This window comes from Pteropus medius, unplaced genomic scaffold, assembly GCF_902729225.1.
Source record: "Pteropus medius unplaced genomic scaffold, Ma_sr-lr_union100, whole genome shotgun sequence".
NCBI lineage: Eukaryota > Metazoa > Chordata > Mammalia > Chiroptera > Pteropodidae > Pteropus > Pteropus medius.
Window position 1 is genome coordinate 14,943,140 of NW_024346062.1, and position 21,151 is coordinate 14,964,290.

Below are 21,151 nucleotides of genomic sequence, written 5' to 3' on the forward strand. Positions count from 1 at the left end.
GAGCCATTGGGCAGGTCTCACCATGGCCTAATTCAAGGTACCAATATGATGTCACTGAAAGAGTTGGGAAGAGATGTGTATACTAGGCTCTCCAGAGACCCTATGAGCAGGCTCATGTACAATGTCTGAGCTATGTAAATTAGAACTAATCTTTATAATATTAATATTTCTGAGTTCTCCTGAGACTTGGGGCAGGCTAGTTTGTTATATGTGCCCTAGGCCTTATGTCTGTATTTATGCTAGACCTTAGACTTTTTCAGCTGTTATTTTTTTATGGCTTAAGGTAAATGCTGTCTTGAAAGGAAATTAACTGTAGGATAATCCAAGAGACAGAGACATTTTTTCATTTCCTTTTCTTGTTTGGATATTTGGAATAAATTCTCATTTTACTTTAAGTCGAATACTTACCAGCTGATGACAACTATTGATAACTTTGTTTTATGCTTCTAAGACATTTTAGTCTAAGCCAATGTCACTTGATATCTGTATAGTCTCTTTAATTTTAATTCATTTAAATATTAATTTAGCAAAGTCATCTTAGTGTTCATTTAATAGTGTCTTGTAGTTTTATAATATGAAGTATGATTGTTTGACTTTATGAAAAATGCTGATATGTTTAACTTAATAGAAGGTGTTTTATTATATGAAGTGGCAGTGATGTTTTTCATCAACTGTGCTGTGTTAAATCCTATCTTGACTATTAAGCATTTAGTCCATGTATTGGTATACTACACCCTGGTCCCGTAAGCATTTTAAAGACAAATTGGGTGAAACAAATATAGTACAAATCTGACCAGCCCTGGGGGTATTAATTATATTTCACAATGAACTCAAGCCCAAGTGTAGATTTCTAAATTGCTATTTTCATGGAAAGTGATTACTCAAGATTGGTAATCATATGAAATGCTATAGTTTATTAGATTTGTTATATTATGAAAACTGACAATAGAAAATAAGAAAATGAATTTTTGTTTTCCATGTTTCATGAGACCTAACATATCATTATTGTCAGACTTTAAAACCTTATTCTTATGTAATTTAAAAGTATTTGTACTAGTTTAACAAATTTTTTAAATGGAAATAAAATAGACATATAGTTAGATACATAGATATTAAGTATACATCTGAGCTTTGACAATTCTAAGAACCTAAGTAAACATCACCCAACCAGAGACCAGCACTGTCCCCAGAACTTCCTATGATGGTGGTAACGTTCTCTATCTGTATTGTCTAATATAGTAGCCACTACTCATATGTGATTTTTGAGCATTTGAAATATGGGTACTCTGACGGAGGAACTGAATTTTTAATTTTATTTAATTTTAAGTGATTTAAAGTTAATTCATATGGCCGCATGTACTAGTGACTACAGTATGGAACAATGCAGCCCTAAACAGTTCTCAGTTGGGGTTCTAGGAGACAATTAAACCCTAATGCCAATAGCATACACTATTTCTAATGAATTAACTTAACCTCCTGTGCATCTAGAGGGGTACTAGCTGTATATCATTATTAGGAGAATTAGGAAAATAGTCACTCAAATCATTTTCTTTAAGGCTTCTCTAACAGCACTCAGTTGAGAAAGACTGACCTGGAAAATTCCCCCATTTCCGTTTCCAGTCAATACCACTCCCTAAGGACAACCACAGAGCTTCTATTTGTCTCCATAAATTATTTTTGCCTCTTCTTTATCTTCATATAAATGGAAATATACAATACATTTTCTTTTGCGACTGTCTTCTGTCACTCAATATACTGTTGTATATAGCAATAGTACATTTCTTTATATTGCTGTGTATTCATGTAATAATAACCATTGTATCAAAATGCCAAAATTTATTTACTCTCTCTAAATGTGTCTATTTCATTTATGTTGTTAAATTCATTGAATAGTTTTTCATAACACCTTATTATCCCTTTAGTGTCTATAGTATTGATAATGTTGTTCCTTTGTTTTTGATGTAGTAATTAGTCTTGCTAGGGCCTTATTAATTTTCTGAAGCAACTTTGATGTTTTTGAGTTTTTTAGTTAATATTTAACTTATTTCTGCTGTCTTTATTTCTTCCTTTATTTTTATTTTTAATATTTTTATTTTAATTGCAGTTAACATACAATATTATTTTAGTTTCAGAGGTATAACATAAGGATTAGACATTTATATAATGTATGAAGTGTCACCCCAATAAATCTAGTACCCATCTGACACCATACATAGGTATTATAGTATAATTGACTATATTTCCTATGCCATACTTTACATCCACATGACTGTTTTGTAACTACCAATTTGTACTTCTTGTACTCTTCACCTTTTTCACCCCCGCATCTTCTCTCCCATCTGGCAACCATTAAAATGTTCTCTGTATCTATGAATTTGTTTCTGTTTGGTTTGTTTATTTTGTTTTTTAAATTCGACATATAAATGAAATCATATGACATTTTTGTCTTTACTTATTTCACTTAGCATAATACTTTCCAAGTCCATCCATGTTATTGCAGATGGCAATATTTTATTCTTTTTCATGGATGAGTAATATCCTATTGTATGTATGTATTACTTCTTTATCCATTTATCTGTTGATGAACACTTTCGTTGCTTCTCTTTCTTGGCTATTGTAAATAATGCTACAAAGAACACATGGGTGCATATATCTTTTCAAATTGGTGTTTTGGGTTTCTTCTGATAAATACCCAGAAATTGAATTAATAGATCATTCTATGTCTCTTGTTATAGACTTTGTTTTAAAGTCTCTTTTGTCTGATATAAGTTTGCTACCCCAATTGTTTTTTTTTTTCTTTTCGGTTTCCTTTTTCATGAAAAAAATATTTTTCCATCCCTTTACTTTCTGACTTTGTGTGTCTTTCAATCTGAAGTGAGTCTCTTCTAGGCAGCATATGTAAGGGTCTTGTTTTCCTATCAATTCAGCCACCCTCTGTGTTTTGATTGGAGCAGTCAATCCATTTACATCTAAAGTAATTGTTGATAGATATGTAGTTATTGCCATTTTATTATTTATATTTTTAATTTTTCTTCTTCTTAAAAAAATCCCTTTAACATTTCTTTAAATACTGGTTTGGTGGTGATGAACTCCTTTAGCTTTTTCTTGTCTGGGAAGCTCTTTATCTGTTCTTTGATTCTAAGTGATAGCTTTGCTGAGTAGAGTAATTTTGGTTATAGGTTCTTGCTTTTCATCACTTTGAATATTTCATGCCAATCCCTTCTGGCCTGCAGAGTTTCTATTGAGAAATCAGCTGGCAGTCTTAGGAGAGCTCCCTTGTAGGCAACTCATTTATTTTCTCTTGCTGCTTTTAAGATTCTTTGTCTTTAATGTTGGCATTTTAATTGTGATGTGTCATGGTGTGGGCTTGTTCAGGTTCTTCTTGTTCGGGACTCTCTATGCTTTCTAGACTTGTATGTCTATTTCCTTCACCAGAGTAAGGAAGTTTTCTGTCATTATTTCTTCAAATAGGTTTTCAGTTTCTTGCTCTGGTACCCTTTTGATGCAACTGTTGGTATACTTGATGTTGTCCCAGAAGCCCCTTAAACTATCCTCATTTTTTTGTATCTTTTTTCTTGTTGCTGTTATGATTAGGTGTTTTCTGCCGCCTTGTCTTCCAAATCGCTGATTCAATTCTTTTGCTTCATCTCTTGTACTATGGATTCCGTCTAATGTATTCCTCATTTTAGTTCTTGTATTATTCGTTTTTGCTGGTTCCTTTTATGTTTTCTATCTATCTTCATTTTTATGTTTTCTATCTCTTTGTTGAAGTTCTCATTGAGATCATCGAGCATCCTTAACCAGTGTTTTGAACTCTGCATCTAGTAGATTTCTTGTGTTCAGTTTGTTTACTTCTTATTCCAGAGCTTTGTTCTGATCTCTCATTGAGGACATGTTTCTTTACTCATTTTGACTGCTTTCCTGTATTTGTTTTTGTGCGTTAGGTAGGCCTGCTATATATCTTGGTCTTAGCGGAATGACATTATATAGTAGATGTCCTGTGAGACCCAGTGGCACAGTCTCCCTTGTCACCTGAGTGGGTGTTCCAGGTGTGTCACTTGTGTGGGCTGTGTGTGCCCCTGTTGTAGTTGAGCTTTTATTGTTGTTGGCATGTCACTGGGAAGGGCTGATGCTCTGGCTGATTGGTCATGATGACCAGCCATGACTACAGGGGAGGTGAGGTCACTTAGTATGTGCTACAAAGTCATCTGCCAATGGTTGCCACTTGTGCTGGGCTTGGAGGTGCCTGGGAAAGGCTAAGCTGTGAACTGAGGCTGGCTTCCACTAGTGGCAGACTTAGAGCTGCTTAGCAAGAGGTACAGGGCATGCCCAGGCTAGATGTTGCTTATTTGTGAACTTTTGAGAGATTTTAGAAAATTTGAAGCATGAGCCAGACAGGCTATTTGTATGGAAAAGCCACTGGAATAGGCTTGGGTAGGTCCACAGTTGGGTGGGGTGAGGTCTCAGGGAATCACCAGGTCAAGGTGAACAGTGTGAACTAAGTTGATAGAGACTCAGGTATCATACCCACCTGCATGTGTAGGCTGGGTGTGGGGAGGACTCAAAAAAGGAACAATAGCTTCTGCAAATACTAGGAGAAAGCTGCCCCTTCAGCACTTACCCTGAAGCCAGACAATTAAATTTCTTCCCATTTGTCCCTGGTGTCTTTTGAGCTGCCGCCCCAGCCCTGATGCTTAGAGTGAGTGAGTCTGTCAGTGAGTATGTCTGTGTGTGGGCCCTTTAAGAGGAATGCTTGGATTCCAGGAGCCCCTCTTCTCAGCCACAATCTCTGCTGCTTTTTGCCAGAAGTTATGGGAAATTCTCTTTCCTGCCCTGAAACCCTCAGCTGAGGAGCATGGTGTGGGGCTGGGACCCCTTGCTCCTCCAGGGGGATCTCCGCAGCTAAGATAGCCCATCCAATTTTAGCTGCCACATGTGAGTGTGGGACCAGCCTGTTTTGTGTCTCCACCCCTCTTACCAGTCTCAAGGTGGCTTCTTCTGTATACCCTTAGTATAGGACTTCTGTGAAGCTAGACTTTAGGTGAAGCTCAGTGATGGTGGTTCTGTAGTTTAGTTATAATTTTGATGTGGTCATGGGAAGAGACGAGCACAGCATTACCTCCTCCGCCATCTTGACTGGAATTCTTTTTATTTTTAAACTAAAATTTATTAAAACTAACAATCCATTTTTTCTCTTACCCTTTCATTTATTATATACATTCTTAGCTATGTTTGAAATACCAGTATTTTCCATTTTAAAACTAATTCTGCAGACATGCATTGAGCATTTGTTTACTTCATGTAAGATACTGGGATAAGCAACAGTAAATAGGATAGATAGATATAGTCCTTGCCTTTTTGCATTCGTAATTTTCTTGAGCAGGTGGTTATTGGGAAAGAAATGGCAAAGAAGATATGTACCATGGTGGAGCATTACAGGGAAATCTGAGAGTTTATAATAGGAGACTTACACTGACTGTGAGTTTGGGAAAAACATCCTGAGGTAAAGCAGCTAGACCTCAGTCATCAACTTGGCTAGAAGTTAGCTAGATGAAGGAAGAGGAGATAGGAGAAAAATCTAGTCCTGAATAACAGCTTGTGAAGACATTAGAGTGAGAATGAGTATAGTATGGTTGAAGAATTAAGGAAGGCCAACACGTATGAAATGTGGAAATGAGGGGGAGTATAAAGTGCTCAAATATGAAGTAACTATTTTATTCTGTATTGTTACAAGTCAGATTGGTGTGACTATAGAATGCAGGTCACTTATACAATTCAACTTTACAAGTTTGACTTTTAAGTATTCAGAAATACAAAGTAGAAGAAAAACAAATTCCATTGTGTCGATAATCTCAATTGCATATATTTTTTTTCTGACAGCTTCACTTTTATATGAAATTTTGAACATTTAAAATTGAAAAAGAAAATTGGTCAGTGTCTCAAGTCTTTAATAAATAGCTTTTACACATAAGTTTTGAATGTGAATTTAAGTATTAAGCTAATTTTTTAAATTGTCAAAATTCAAATTTATACTGGCATAAAATTCAGTTATTAATGCATATAGCATAGATCTATCTGTCCGTCTGTCCGTCCATCATCCATCCATCTATCATGTACTTCTCTCTCTCTCTCTTTCTGTCATCTATCTGCCATCTATCTTAAAAACCTGTCAGAAAGTTTGTCCTTAATAATTATTTAATAATCATACTGGGAAGAAATAAAATTTTAGCAATGTATTTACATTTTAAAGATTGTTCTTAATTTTTGTGTGTGTAACTTTATTTTTTCCTGGTTCTTTTAAATAGAAAACTTATGAGTACCATTTGAATGACTATTTTTTCCTTTTTGAATATGAATTGGGAATATCTAGCTCATCTTTATTTAGAAAAAATGGAAGCTGAGTAGATTAATTTCTCAGTGGGATTTATTGTCAGCAATAAATTAAAGCATAGAGTAAATTGTCAATTTAATCTAAAAATAAGCCAACTAGAAGACTCAATTGCTAATTGTTTGCATCTAGCAGGTCTTCTGTGGATGTGAACTTTTTATTGAGTGCTTCCTATAGAGTATAATGTGGAATGATTTTCTTTAGATATAGTACTTTAAATGCTATGCAAAAGCACACAAACCAAGAAAGAAAGACACAAAGAAAAATAGAAAGAGAAAAGAAAAGAGGAAAATTATAATCTATGCCAAAATAAATTTGAGGAATCACGGGTTGAGTAAAGTTAAAGAGATTTTTTTCTTGAATGCAGGATTTCTTAGAGTATTAATGAACACTATAAATATCCAAAAGGTAGAAATTATAGATCGGATTTTCCAAACATCAGTTTATAAGACTGTAGATCATTTTTGGTTACAGCAATCTCTTAGGACTAGGATTTCTTAAAAAGGCACTTTATGTAAATGCTTAACATAGAGCATTATTATTTTATACATATTTTCTTAGTTCTCCTTTACAATATCTTTGTGTATTACATATTTTTACTTTTCAGTTTAACAGATAAAGAAACCAAGACTTAAAGAGGCTTAATTATCTTCCTAAGATCACAAAGCTTTATAAACAGACTTCTAGGTCCAGAGTAAATGCTGACTCTCTAATTTAATTTTACTCAAATTCAGTCTTTCAACACAGCATTCTTGGCCCTTTAAAATATGGTTCATTGTACCTTTTAAATTATATTTTCACACTTTTCTTTAGTCATTACTATAATCCCTGGCTCATTATTCTTCAGACATGTTCTCTGCTTTCTTTCTGGCTCTGCTGATGTTGATCCTTTGTCTCTTGAAATCATGTGCATCTCCCAGGCCTTTCTCAGATTTCATCTTCTCAATAAAAACTTTCTCAATGCTTTCACCCACTTTTTGAATTCTAATAATTCAAGTTGAATTGATACAATAATTTTTATATCAATGTTCCAATATTATTATGTATTATAGCAATATTGTTCTGTAGTATATATTCTATTTCTTCCTCCCATCTCCCACTCTCCACTTTCATACTCTGTCCTCTCAGACTCTTGAAGCAGGAATTGAGAATTATAAATGAGTCATACTGATCTTTGAATAATAATAATAAACAATAATAATGATATCTGGAAATTTTGAGTGTTTACTAGAGGTAGATACTGTAGTATGTGCTGCAGTATAACATTTCTTTAGTTCATACAACTTACAATGACATAGTAATATTTTTATTTCATTTATAGATGGAGAAAGTCAGACCTACCAAAGTTACTTGCCCCCAAACCACACAGCTAGTAACTGGTGGGGCTAGGATTTGACCCCAAGCACTAGGATTCTAGAGCACATATTTTGAATCACTACACAGTTATCTCTTCAATAGTGGAAGCTTAAGTTTTTAAAATTAAATATTTATTTTCAAATACATATACTTTTATATATCAAAGTTTAATGCATCGTTAGTGTATTTCACATATGTGCTTTCTTCAAAAACATGCATTGTAAAGAATGTTCACAGTATCTTACTTCTTATGAAGTATTTTATGAGAACGAACATAAGTACTCTATGTAATATAGAAGATTAGACAATATGATTTTAAAAATGAGATTTAAATTATTTGAATGACTGTTATACCATTTGAAGAAGTAACTTTTCAAATCTAAGTTAATAACTTTTCGTATTGTGAAACATTGTTCTGTATGGAAATTACCAGTGACATATATTCTTCTTACTATTACTGCTTATTACTGGCTATTTTTGGCTTATCTCTTAATGAATCATACAAAGTTATCCTCTTGCTTGTTTACCCCAGGACACAGACAACAAAAAAGCAGATTACATCTCAAGGATCACTTATGTTGGTTCAATTAGTAGCAGCTGCCTGATATACTGAATTGGGAAGGATTCTCAATCTTTGCCCAGGTCCTCAGGAAAGTACTATAATCATTTAGGAGAACCTGCTGTAAACATGGGGCTGGTGCAAATAGCACTATGCCTGACACATACTTGCTACTTCTACTGTAGGCTGTTTCTTTTAGTGCTCTATAGACATGTGCTGAAGTATAAACGAATTTTGGTATTAAGTAAAACATAATTGAACAAGAATATGCTTGGAATACAAAGAGTGACTAGTTCCAAGCTAGATGATTTAGAATAAGCCACACTTTATATTAGCTTATAATGTATGTAATGTGTAGATTTTTTAGTATTATCTCTGTTAATGTCTCTGTTGTCATTATATTATGATCTACACATTCCTGTTTTATATTATGTATTTTAGAACTATTTTTTTTTTATCTTTCTATTAGGCACTGTTACGAAGAGCTTTCGATCACTGTGGGTGATGTCAGGATACATTTTGCAAAAACAGTAATTACATTTCTGGACCTTTGCCTGGCCAAATGGAAAACATATAAAATATGTGGTAAGTTTATTAAATTATTATCCAGCCTTTTTTTCCGTTTTCCCTTTTGTATCTACAGAATAAGGTAGTCAATAAAGGTGGTGGATTGGGATGATGACCTTGTGTTTGCCAGTAATCTTACTATGCATACTATTAAAAGATATTACAAATTTTAAGAGTTTATTTGAGCAAAAATTCATTTCAGTTGTCCAGTGCCAACTGGAATTAAAGTGTTTTCTACCCACAGGAGCTTGGGGAAAGACTTCTAGAAGCAAAATAAGGAAATTTTTGATTGGTTATAGCTTAAAGCCTAGCTGGCTATTTGTGATTGGTCATTCTTAAGTGTCAGTTTTGTATCCCTGAGGCATTTATAGGCTTAGATTTTTGTTTGGTTTTATAAGCCACAGCATTAGGGTCACTTTAGTCTAATAGCTTCCTTGTTTAATTAATTTAGTAATACTAGATGATAAAACTATAATGAAACAGAAGAAAGTGGTCGTTATAAATGGCAGGATAGTGGTTCAATTTGGGGGAATAAGGGACTTGTTATTGTGATGGGTTACATACAGAGACTTCTGGGTAGCTTATGAAATTCTCTTATGATCTGAGTAGCAGTTATGTCATTTCACCTTAAAATAACTCAAGTTATTCATTTGTTCTATGTTTTTTTCAAATATGGGTTTTATTTTAAAATAAAAAGCCAAAAATATAATTCAAAACAAATAACTTGTCAACGATATGTAGTAGTATCACCTTCTTATAGGAGATGGATTGCTTTTAAAACATGTTGTGTTTGCATATATGTACCATGTATTTATTGAAAATGATATTTGATAACTTTTAATTTGAATTTTACCTAAAAACTATTTTAACATTAATGTATATCATCGGTGTACTCAGATTAATATAACATAAAGCTTTTTTCAGATAAAAAATATATATTCTTCAAGGCATGGAGTGTTAAACTTATTGAATGTTTAAATGTATAATGAATATGAACGACTATAAGAGATTATTAATTTTCAAGAGCAGGAGATCTTGATCCAAGTAAAGTCCTAAATCCAAATATTAGTTTATTTTTACCTTTTATCTATGGCAAGATGATTTACATAAAAATCATTTTACATCTAAAATTAGACTTTAGACATTATAGTGAAACACTTTTTTTTTCCCAATCTGTTCCACATCTCATTTCTTCCCCTTTTGGTAACTATCCCCTTTCCTTCAAGAGACTGGCCCTCTTCTCTCATTCTAGTGAGTTTGGGAAGACAGTGCCCTGCCCCTTGATCAAGGATCAGCCAAACAACAGACATGTTACCCAGAGTGGACCAATCAAAGGCTTTCTTTGGGATTTTATATATTAACTAGAAAAAGGAAGAGATCTGTTCCTGCTCTGTGGTCCTTTGATGGGTTGGTATGTGCCTAGGGAGCAGAATTTACTAACACTCTCAAACAAGTGCTTCTGAGACCTGGAGAGAGAGGGAAGCTAGAGGGTCTAATAGAGTTATTTGAGGTTCCATTTGCATCTGAATCCAGCTCTACTGTTAAATTTTCCAGTTACATGAACCAATAAATTCTTTATTGCTTTTTTGCTTATACTAGTTTGAGGTGAACTTCTCCTATTTGTGAATTAAAGAGTTTCAACTACTTTAGGAGCATGATAAACTTTCTCTTTTTAAATCCCTTGTTATTAGTTAAAAAGTATTACCATATCACTTTTATACACAAAAATAAAACAGGTAAGAATTAGAATGATCAAGCATCTGAATTCTGATCTATATTAGCTAACCTGAGCAATTCTTGTCAGTTTTCTGGATTTAAATTAACACTTAGATATTTGTCAAAATTAATCATTGACCTTGGCGATTGTTATTAAGCTCTCCTAAAATGTCTCCTTCTTTTTAGAATTTCTTAAAATATTCACTTTGAAATATATATATATATATGATGGATGATGCAAAATTTGCTAATAACAGAAAGGAGATGTTTACCTTGAAGTTAATAATTTCTTTTTGAATTTCAGATTTGGAAATTAACCATTTTTAATTTTTAAAAAGAAAAAAAATTGTTATTGTACCTAAAGAGCCTCATCCATACATGGACTCAATTTAGATGATGATTTCTGAACTTTGAGCTGATTCTGTGATGAGACGAAAATTTAGTGGACTGTGGGAAGGGATGAGCGTGTTTTGCAAGTGAGAAGGATATGAATTAGTGGGGGCCAGAGGGCAAATTCTGGTAGCCAGCTTTTAAAATGTCTCTCAATGACCCTGTCTCCTAGTATTTATGTTCTTGTGTAATCCCTTCCTTTTGAGTGTAGGCTGGACCTATTGACTCTCTTATAAGAAATAGAATGTGGCAAAAGTAATGGGATGTCATTTCCTAGATTAGATTCTAAAAGAATGACTTGTCTTGTTAACTCTCTCTTCAAAATTCTTTTCAGGTTTACTTGATGGTAATAGTTTGTTATAGATCAGTCTTATGCTAATACTTAGTGAGAGGTGATGTTTACCACTTGCTTTGAGCTACATTCACAAACAAGCTGACTTGATGGAGACTAGCCTCACTTACTTAGTGTTCTTGAGGCCACACCAGGCCTCACTTTGCATGGGCCTTGAATTCTCCCTTGTGGTCCACCCTAACCAGAAACATATAAGGAGGGGAACTCTGGAAATGTAATTCATTCTAGCCAAGTTGACACATTGCAAGGCCACCAAAATTACTCAGAGTGCAGTTTGTTTATGAATGACAGGATAAATACATTATTCTTTAATTTATTAGTTTTCAAGATAACGAATTGTTTCCTCATCATTCCTTAAAGTTAGATAATTGTTTTTTAAACTTAGCTTTTTATTTTAGATTTATAGAAAACTTGTGAAATTATTATAGTTTCCACATACCCACATACACTGTTTCCTGCATTATTAACATTTTACATCAGTATAGTATATTTATAATGAATTAACATGATATATTATTAAATAGAGTGCATACTTTATTCCTATTTCCTTTTGTTCATTTTCTATTCATGATCTCATACAGGATACCACATCACATTTAGTCATAACGTCTCCTTTAGCTCTTCTTGGCTGTGGCAGTTACCAAACTTTCCTTGTTTTTAATGACTGACTTTTTGAAAAGTACTGACCAAGTATTGTGTGGAATGTCCATCACTTGGGATTTGTAGGATGTTTTTCTTATGATTAGACTGGGGTTATGCATTTTGGGGAGGAATATCACAGAGGTGAAGTGCCGTTTTCAGCAGATCATAATTGGTACACGTTATTACATGACATACTAACAACATGCCCACTGTTGATATCACCTTGGTCAGTGGTAGTGTTTGTGTGGTTTCTCTGCTGTAAAGTTAGTCATTCCTCTTCTTCCCTTACAGTATTCCATGGTAGGAAGTCACTGTTCTGTATTTCAGATTTAAGGAGTGGGAGTTATACTCTACTTCTCAGAGGGCGGAGTATCTACATAAATTATGTGGGATTCTGCATGGTTGATTTGTCTATTCTTCTTTACTTATTTATGTATTCAATAATTACTTAGGTCAATATAAAATCATGAATATTTATTTTATGCTTTGGTTATAATGCAATACTACCTTAGTTTGTCACTCAAATTGTTCCACATTTGGTCATTGGGAGCTTCAATTTGATTCCTGTGTCCCTGCAACATAGTTACGTGTGTGTGTGTGTGTGTATGTGTGTGTGTGTGTGTGCACGCGCATGTGTGCACACGTGAGAGAGAGTGTGCGTGAGCGAGAGAGAGCACATGAGCACTTGCTTACTTTTTGGCACTTGATGCTTCAGGCTCATCTTGTATAGTTCTTGCCTCAGTCCTAGAACCAACCAATATTCCCAGGAGTCCTGGTTCTTTTAGTGGATTATGGTATTAGAAACCAAGGTCTGTGGCTAGATGTACTATTTCTTCTAAGCAGTCTTAACTGACAGAGCAAGGATATATACATGTGTATTTCAACCTATGTATGTACATATATCTACAATATATTTTTTTGTGTATCTATCTATCTATATCTATAGTAAGCTTAATACCACTTCATGCTAATGTCTTGGACTCTAATCCATCACCATATGGATATTCTAGACTCTCCCTCTTGCTTTTCTGTAACCTACCGCTCTAATAACAAGAAACTGGGTCCTGCCATCCACCATTCATTCACTTAATTGTTCCATTCCAGTACGCATGCATAGTAGTGTTAGAATTGTTAACCCCACACCCTCTTGGGCTATTACTTTATCAACAGTAGCACAAATGCTTTTATACAGTTTCTTTTGCCTTTAATTTTATAGACTTTACTCATTTCCAAAGTTATTTAGGTCACTACCTTTTCCTCCACTTCCTTCAGTGAGATTGTTTAACACATTTGTAATATTGTTAGTTTCTTTTATCTGCATTCTATCCTGGGATCACCTGGCTTCCTAAATGATTTTTCAAAAAATTTGCATACGTTAAGGTTCCCTTTTTATGCTGGATAGTTCAAATGGGTTTAACAAATGCTTAGTGTCTTCTATTCACCATTATAATATCATACAGAATAGTTTCACCCATTTAACCCTCCTCACCTACTTGGACCTCTGGCAACCACTGACATGGTTATTATCTTTGTAGTTTTGTCTTTTTCAGGTTGTCATATAAATAGATCATAATGTATTTAGCCTTTTCAGACTAGCTTTTCTCATAGTGATACACATTTAAGATTCATCCATGACTTTTCATGGCTTATTAGCTCATCCTTTTTTTATCACTTAATAATATCCCATTGTGAATATGTGCCAGAGTATTTTTTATACATCTACGTATTAAAAAACATCTTGGTTGCGTATAGTTTTTGGTGATTATATATTAAACTGATATAAACATCTGCGTGCACATTTTTGTGTATATGTATTTTCAAATCAATTGGGTAAATACCCAGGAGTGTAATTTGCTTGATTGTATGGTAATACTATGTTTAGTTTTTCCTAAGTTTAGATGTAATTGACATACAAATTATATTAGTTTCAGAGGTATAGCATAATGATTTGATATTTGTATATATTGTGAAATGATCACCACAATAACTCTAGTTAACATAAATGCTTTTTTGTAATGAAAACTTTTAAGGTCTCTCTTAGCAACTTTCAAATATATAGTACAGTGTTATTAATTATAGTCACCATGCTGTACATTAGAATTCTATGACATATTTATTTTACAGCTGGAAGTGTGTGCTTTTTAAACCCTTACACCATTTCCCCTCGCCCTCCACTCCCCCAACTCCTCTGCCTCTGGCAACCTCTAATCTGTTCTCTGTATCTGTGTATATATATATACATTATATATACAGTGTGTGTGTATATCACATTTTCTTTATCTATTCATCCATCATTGGACACTTAGGTTTCTTCCATATCTTGGCTATTGTAAATAATGGTGCAGTAAACATGGGGTTGCATATGTCTTTTTGAGTTAGTGTTGTCTTCAGATAAATACCCAGAATGGAATTTCTGGGTCATATGATGGTTCTATTTTTAATTTTTTGAGGAACCTCTATACTATTTTCCATAGTAGCTACACCAATTTCCTTTTCTACCAACAGTGCAGAAGGATTTCTTTTTTTCCACATCCTTGCCAACACTTAGTATTTCTTGTCTTTTTGATAATAGCCATTCTAACAGGTATGAGGTGATATCTCATTGTCATTTTGATTTGCATTTCCTCAATGATTAGTAATGTTGAGCACCTTTTTTGTACCTGTTAGCCATCTGTAAGTCTTCTTTGGGAAAATATTTATTTAGATTCTCTGCCCATTTTCTAATCAGATTGTTTGTTTGCTATTGACTTGTTATGTTTAGCTTTGTAAGAAACTACCAACTATCTTTCAGGGTGGCTGTACCATTATGCATTTCTACCAGCAACAAATGAAAGTTCCTGTTGCTCTGCTTTCTTGGCAGCAATTGGTATTGCTAGTTTTTTTAGATTTTAGCTTCTAATAGAGTGTGGTGGTATCTCATCATTTGCAATTCTCTGATGACAAATGATGTTGGGTATCTTTTCATATGTTTATTTGTTATCTGTATATCTTGTCTTGTGGAGTTTCTGTTCAGATATTTTGCCTCTTTTTTGTTTTTTCCCTTATTGTTGAGTTTTAAGTTTCTTTCTCACTTTTAAAGATTTCTTAACAAGAAGCCAGAATATAGGAGGTGTAAAAAGAGGAGTGAATGACCAGGAAGTTGAAGATCCAACAAATATTTGGTTGAGTTGTTGGTTTTGTTTGCTTGTATGTTTCTTAAGAATCAAATACAGGAGAAAGTACCCTGGAGCAGAAGTAGAAGATGTTAGAAAACAAGGAGAGCAGTTTTAGATCCTGCTTCCAAATCATAGTTTATTTATGACATCTTTCATGGTGTCCCAGAAGTGGGACAGGGACATTTGGAGTCAGTATTGGAAGACCTTCCTCTCCTTTTAAAGCTGTCGAGGTGAATAATGAAGCAAAGTAGTTGAATAGAGGACCAAGACTAAAGGCAGCTAAGAAGGAGGAAGTGCTTTCTGCAAGATAAATAACTGCCATGATTTGCAATTGTTGATAACAGAAAACTAATTCAGAACTTGCATTAAAACAACTGGGTTCAGTTTCTACTATTTCAACACCCATTATTGTCAGCTACCACCTCAGCCTCTCAACTCCTAGAACTTGAGAGCTTCTAAAAACTTTCAAGTTATTAGGATTTCATATAACCGCTCTTTAATCAAGCCAGTTAGGTAAAGTTGTTGTAAATAGTGTGATCTGAACCTTTTCTAACATATACTTAGTATTCTTTTAAAAGAAATTCTGACAAAAATGAAGGTCAATTCTTTCTCTCACCTGATAACCTAGAAAGGGCTCTTCGCCTTTTAGGGTCTGTAAACGTGTACTAACTGTTATGTTTAGCCAAAAACCACTAAGACCTAGATTTTTAAAAAAAATATTGTTTTTAAGTAATGGTGGAGATAAAAGGTACTGATATAAAGTATTCTTTAAGAAAAATATTCCTGTATTAAGTAAAAAAGTGTAGTGTAATATTGTTAGATAAAGAATGTAATCTATCCAAATTCTGTTATTTTAGGGGTAAATAATTCAGAATATATGTATTTGCCCCTTAAATCTAAAATTTGATAGAGTGTATTTTTATTGCATATAACATATAGCATGATATCTATTACCTGTAATACAAATGTGCTTTTGATGAAGAAAAATACTCATGGGAATATTGATTCTAGTGTCTTGGGGAATTGTAAGCCTTGATAAAGATGTTTTCCTGAAGTCTTGGTCTTATCTTTTAGCTTAGTTTTGTGACTTTTAACTTTACATGCTATCATTTTTTTTCAACTAAAAAATGAAGTTATCATCTACCTGCCTCCCTTTACATAGTAATGTTGGGCATAAAATGGTATGATGTAAGTAAAAGCTCATATGGGAGGCTTTTATCTGTCTGCGAGAGGAAAAAAATGATGACATTTTTAATGATAGTCTATACAGGGCCTTGATTTAAACCATAGACTTCCAGGTCCATGGTAGAGTAAGATGGAATTTTTACATAAATTTTCTCAGGTATTTTACAGCAGGGGATCCTGTGATGATTTTCACCCTCTTACAGAATTCTATTGAAATTAATTTTGGGAGAATTTTTATAAAATTTCATTTTTATTATGTATCATAAAATTTCTTACTTTCAGGTCTCAAAAATATTAGATAGAAAATATGGAGCACAACATGTTGATATGGAGAAAGAAAAGGGCATTTCTAGTTTCCATTGTGTCAAGTTGGTGACCTTTTGAATCTGAACTAAAACAAATTAGCAATGACAGCTTCGGATTTTCACTGATCGCTCTTCAAAAACATTATTGCAAATTGTTATCTTAGCAAAAGTGCTTTTTTAAAAAAATGAATTATTCATTAAAAATCAATTCATCTCGTGGTGTACCTGCTGAGAAGGTTTTGTATTACCTAGTAAAGTGTATGCAAAGCTGTGCAATTATACCTTTCATATCAGATTCATTTTGTGTTGCTAATGTCTTATAATGCATCATAGGAAAGGGAATGACAAACATATATTTGTATTCACAGAACATTTAAGAAATAATTAATACTTGAAAAGGTCACAGGAAAAAAGTGAAGGAAGACTTGCTGTGGCATTTAGTCAGAGGTTGAAATGGTGAGGGACACATCTTTTTCTTTTCATTGATACTCTTGTCCATTGCATTTGCACTTTTAATATTATTTAGAATTAGTTCATACCTCTGCAGCCAAATTTTACAGCACTTGCGCTGATGATAGCCTATAGCAGCAGTCACAGAAGACAGGCTCCCACATTGTCTATTTATGAGATGTCTGGCTACAGTAGGTATCTCATCAGTTGATTAAAAAAGTAGATGTGGGATCTCATGGCCAGGAATTTAAAAACTGAACAATTTTATGTCGAGGACTCCAGCGCTCTCAAAAGGCCTTTTAGTTAAAATGAAGTTCTGCAAAACATATCCTACAAAAAAATTATCATTCATAAATATATTTCTGTTTTGCAGTGGGTAATACACAGACTCAAAACTTTACATATTTCTTTTGTCTATTAAGCTCGAATAACAAAATCATTTCTCTGGTGCCTGCTCCTGTAGTTGTTACATTTTTATACATGGGCTTCTGTTTTATTTGCATTATAAGCATTTATTCATTTTTAATCATTCCTTCACTTGCTCAACAAATACTTATTATATACAAATCATGTTTTAGTTATTGTGCTAGGTCCTAGAGGTGAAAGTGGGTCCCTTCTTTAAGAAGTGCAAGATGAGTCAAAGAGATAGACATGTAAATTTACGGTTATATTGCATTTGGGTAAGTGCTATGATTGATTTGTGCCCAGAGTGCTTTGGGAACTTAAAAATGCAGCACCTCACACCTCCAAGTTTTGGAGGAATGCCAATGAAGACTCTTCAGAAAAAGTTTCACTTGATGTTGTCTTGCAAGGTGACAATAAGTTGGCTACATGATAAGGAGGAGAAGGGTATTCTAAGGTGAGATAACAATATGAATAGAGATAGGAAACAGCATATCACGTTCAGGAAACTGCTTGCAGTACGCAAGTGGAGTTAAGGTGAGACACATGATCAGGGGCCAGATTACGTAGTATTTGGTACTCTTGGACCATTGTCTTTAAGGTAGTGGTCGACCATTGGAAGACTTTGTTTGCCTATCAAACAATGTTCAGAATTGTAGTTTTAAAAGTTCAAGGTAGGAAATATATTATAGTAATCAGAGTTGGTTATGATAACTGTCCCAATTAGATTAACAAAGGGAGGATAATTAATAGGGAGGAGAGGACAGAATTGAAACATATTTGGAAGTAGAACTAATAAGACATGGTGACCAATTGGATATGTGAGATGAAGGATCCTGAAATGACTTATTGGTATTTAGATGATAGTTTCGTTAAAGGTGGGATCAGCAGAAGGAAGTACAGACAATAGCTGAGACTTGCACTTTGGTCAGGCAGTTGTGTCATATAAAGTAGCAGCTAATCCATCAGCAGATTACAAAAGTGAAAAGGACACTGTATTTTGAGGAGACCGAGATGTCATTCTTAATTCTAAAAACAGCTGAATGCGTAAGCTTACAAGCCATTTAAATGCTTTGGTCCTCAATTTACCTTTAGCTGCAAAAGTATAGGAGGTTGGGCTACAGGATTTCTAGAAATATTTCAAAACTAGAATTTTAGCTACAGAAAATTTTTATATCAACAGTCTCAGTAAAATATATATTTGCTCCTTAATATGCTTTCAGAAAACAATGACCCATGATAAATTTTAGGAACCAAGAGAAGAAGGCAAGGGACTATGTGGCTCTGTAGAGTATCCTTTTCTTTTACTGGGTAATAGCAGTCTAAAAAAATTTTTAATTAGAGTTGACATTCAATATTATTTTATATTAGTTTTAGGTATATAGCATAGCAGTTAGATATTTATATAATTTTAAAAGTAATCCCCTTGACTAATCTAGAACCCACCTGGCACTATACATAGTTACTACCATATTATTTTATATTTCCATGACTATTTCATAACTGCAAACTTGTACTTCTTAATTCTTTCACCTTTTCACCCTGTCCTCTAACCGCACTTCTGTCTGGCAACCATCAGCTTGTTCCCTGCATGGAAGAGTCTGTTTCTGTTTTGTTTGTTGGTTTATTTCATTCTTTAGATTCTACATATAAGTGAGATCATATGGTATTTGTCTTTCTCTGTCTGACTTATTTCACTTAGCATAATGTACTCTAGGTTCATCCATGTTATTGCAAATGGTGAGATTTCATTTTTTTTTTTATGACTGAGTAATATTTCATTGTATATATATGTACCACTTCTTTATTCAATTGTATTGATAGGCACTTAGGTGACTTTTATAAATCTGGGGTAGCAATACTTATATCAGACAAAATAGACTTTAAAACAAGGCTATAATAAGAGACATTACATAATGATAAATGAATCAATCCAACAAGAGGATATAACCCTAGTAAACATTTATGCATCCAATATAGAGCACCTAAATAAATAAAACAAATTTTAATAGATATAAAGTAAGTGATTGACAGTAATACAGTCATAGTAGGGGACTTTAGCTTCCCATTGATACCAATAGATTTTCCAGACATCAATAAAACAATTGAATTTTTAACTAAATTTAATAATGCCATATCGCTTCCTTTTTTTATTTTTTTTATTCTATCGCCACTCCGCTAGTCCAGGTCCTTGTTAACTCTCACCTCAACCATTACAATATCTTTTCCTGTGATTCCACTGCCTCCTGACTCTTCTCTGCAAAATCTGTTTTTCCTATTTACTGCCAAAGTAATTTGAGCATAGACAAGACCTAGCATGTAGTATCTCTGCTCAAAAACATTCATCTTTCAGATGTTTATGAAATAAAGTTTATATTCTTTAACTTGGTATACAAAGAAAACCAGGTCTGGACAAGGATCCAAACCCAACTTACTTTTATAGACTCTTCTCTTGTTATATATAGTTAAATTGGTCAAATTTAAAAAATCTCTGAATAACTTAAAGCATGTACGCTTTACTTGCGGTATCTTTTTTATTTTAGCTTGACATTTCCTTTCCTTCCACTCTGTCAAAATTCAAAACCCAACTCAGTGCCACAGTGCCTGAAAAATATTTTTTGACTGTCTGGCTGAATCCTTTATTAAGCTTTTCTCATTCCTTCACTAAGATGTATCTTTCTTCATCTATATTTTCATGGTGCTTGAGTATTTGTGATAGGCTCATCATTCTATTACAATACAAATAATTATATACCTTTAATTCTTCTGCTAGGCTTTGAGCTTCCTGGGAATGGACTTTCATCTTGATGACTTTTGGGTAAACAATGGCATTAAGAGATGATATGTACATACAGCTCCTTGGTGGAGGCAGGGCCTTTTGGGCTACCTTTCGTGATATGAGATTTCAAGTTTAGAAAATTATGTTAGTCCATGCCACCCTGAACAAGCCTGATCCCATCTGATCTTGGAAGCTGAGGAGAGTTGGGCCTGGTTAGGATTTGGATGGGAGACCACCTAAGCAGATCAGGTGCTGTAGGCATAAACAATAAAAAATAAAGGACTGTAAAGTGACAAGGTCCTTGCAATCTGTGAGATCAACCAAAGGTTGCCTCACCTAAAAAAAAAAAAAAAAAGAAGAAAATTATGTTATTATTATCTTATGGACATTGAATCAGTCAATTTGTACTACCTGAGCTCATTAGAGAAGGTTTTTTAAGTTGCAGGGCTAACTTACTAATTTTTATGGAGATATGCTTATATCATGTATCTGGGACATCACTTTCTGGTTGTGAAGGAAATTGGAAAACAAAATTAGTAATCAGAAAGGTGCTCCACAGATTAGGAACACAAGGTTGGTGATGATTTTTTTGGGAGATAGTTTATTTAGCCTTGGTGAAAGCCTTGGTGCCAAATCTAATGCCTGAACAGTTTTTCTGCCAGAATCAAGGTCTGTATCCCTGAGATATATGGATCATGATAGACTCAAACTCTTCCTTTTTGCTTATTTTTTTCTAGATTATGCAGTTGTTCTAATTTAATTTTTCTTATTAATCAGGAGATTTCTATTTTTTTTCTAATTTTATTTAATTATTTAGACACATTATAGTAAAATTGGTAGCTGCTTAACTCTCTCTTTGCATTAGTCAATTGACTTAACTTGGAGTCGATAGGTATATTTGTTAT

At 33.8% G+C, this 21,151-nt stretch overlaps 1 long non-coding RNA gene across 2 annotated transcripts in view; it reads left to right on the forward strand.

The window, feature by feature from the left end:
• LOC120612575 (uncharacterized) overlaps positions 1–21,151 on the forward strand; it is a 382,790-nt gene that overhangs the window by 74,184 nt on the left and 287,455 nt on the right. For both annotated transcript variants that reach the window (XR_005655495.1, XR_005655496.1), the window contains exon 3: positions 8,773–8,888. This is a non-coding gene — a long non-coding RNA (uncharacterized LOC120612575). The remainder of the gene's footprint in view (positions 1–8,772; positions 8,889–21,151) is intronic.